We start from the raw sequence: 1,784 nt of genomic DNA on the forward strand, positions 1-1,784 counted from the left end.
GCATAAATACAAACACATTTTTTATGTACTATAGCTCGCCTGCAAGTATCATTCTTCTTTTATCGGACTCGAGTTCTCTGCAATCCTTGAAGCTCCATTGGGAAGCTAGCAAGCAACACTAGTGCTCTCAGATGAAAATCAAACGACCAAAAAATAGCCTCTCCACCTCCATGGGTTCGTTCACGATCTACTTCTGCTTGTTAGACTCCATCGCCGGGTGGTGCAGCCTGCTGCTGCTAGCATTATGAGACAAATAGCTGTTCCTAGGCAACCTTACAAAAGCAAAAACTTCTTGCAACAAGTTGGATGAAAGCAAGATATGTGTTTTTGTGAACCGACAGAAGGAGCTGAGTAACCCCAGGTAACTGCTAAACACATGCGACAGAAGATTCATGTTAATGAAATCTGACAACCTCCCAGGAAACAAATGCTACATGTTCAGAAAATTGGAATCTTCTGTTAGATGTGGCAAGAAGGCACGCTAGGTTGAAAATGAACAGAAACCTAACACAAAATTCTAACTCACCATGGCCCTTGAACTTGTATCCTAATTTCTTTTGAACTGCTACATTTTTGTGTAGGGATCCGGCGAGCTCGCCATGGCGTCCACCACACGCAGAGGAAGATGAAGTGAGATCACATCCCCATGTGGAAATGCACCCCAAAAACAGCACAAAGATCACATACATCATTCTGAACTCCGACATTCTTCCTGCACATCATGTGATATTCTCCCCTTCCTAATAGTGACCTTCTTCATTCCTATATTCACGCAGGTAGCGAGCACCAGCAGCACATAGGTCTCTGCAGACACAATTTTCAAACATAGGCAAACAAGAATCTGCCATAAGCATTCAGGAAGATATTCTTTGTTTATTTTTTTGGTTAAACTTGTGTCATGAACAAGCATTCTAAACAGGAGTGAGTGACAAGCATTCAGGAAGTGCATAAGTGTCAGATGCATAAGCCTCAAGCTTCGAGTCTCTATCCGATGTATAGTCCATTCGAGAAGAGAAGTGAAAAGCCCAACAACAATACTAGAATGATGATTTCCATTGGAGTTAGTCTGTCAATTCTTCACGTGGGGCCTAGTTCTGTTCTCACCTTCTTGTATGAGATCGCATCACAAGGAATTGCATCCGAGCTCCTGCCATTTCTACAATTTTCGATCAATAAACACATTTGGCCTACTAACAGTCAACACATTGGACTACAGCCATACTTATTATAGAAGAAAATGGTGGTTTCGCAAAATCTACAGGGAACAATCACCTTTTTGTGAAGAACGTCAATGACATCCAGAGCACGATGCCTGCGGGGCTTCACCAATGAACATCAGGATGGCACGACGGTGGTTGGAGAAGAAGTTCGAGCAGAGGAGGGGAAACCGTCCATGGTGAGTCAGAGGTGTGAAAACGAGGAACAACGCTAGCCGAGCACGGGGTCACGGGTGGAAGGCGGGGACAGTGGCTAGCGGGGTGGATGGCACCGGTGCCGTAGCCTGGCGGGGTTAACGGCGGCTAACGGCAGCACTGGATCGGGTGGATCCAGCAGGGACGCACATTGGCGTTGCCGGCAATGGGGATGCGAGAGGAGGTCGTCGACGGGGTTGCGGGAGGAGGCCGCCAGCGGGGTTACGGGAGGAAGCTCGCGGTGGCGGCAGGTTTGCGGGATGAACCTCGCGGCGGTGGTGGGGTCTGCAGGAGGAGGTCGCGGCGGCAGTGGCGGGTTCTGCGGGAGGAGGCACGCGGCAGCGGCGGGGTTTGCGGGAGGAGGCCCGCGGT

At 48.8% G+C, this 1,784-nt stretch overlaps 1 long non-coding RNA gene across 3 annotated transcripts; it reads right to left on the minus strand.

Moving 5' to 3' along the window:
- Nucleotides 1–419: 419 nt before the first annotated feature.
- On the minus strand, nucleotides 420–1,704 carry LOC119271485. Of its 3 annotated transcripts, none has more exons than XR_005134552.1 (2): nucleotides 1,273–1,704; nucleotides 420–804 (listed from the first exon to the last, which is right to left on the minus strand). It is a non-coding gene; the product is annotated as an uncharacterized LOC119271485 (long non-coding RNA). The 3 variants fall into 3 exon arrangements; XR_005134551.1 differs by having other exon boundaries at nucleotides 420–1,156; XR_005134553.1 differs by having other exon boundaries at nucleotides 1,105–1,704.
- Between the last annotated feature and the right edge of the window lie 80 nt (nucleotides 1,705–1,784).

Source organism: Triticum dicoccoides, chromosome 3A (genome assembly GCF_002162155.2).
Source record: "Triticum dicoccoides isolate Atlit2015 ecotype Zavitan chromosome 3A, WEW_v2.0, whole genome shotgun sequence".
NCBI lineage: Eukaryota > Viridiplantae > Streptophyta > Magnoliopsida > Poales > Poaceae > Triticum > Triticum dicoccoides.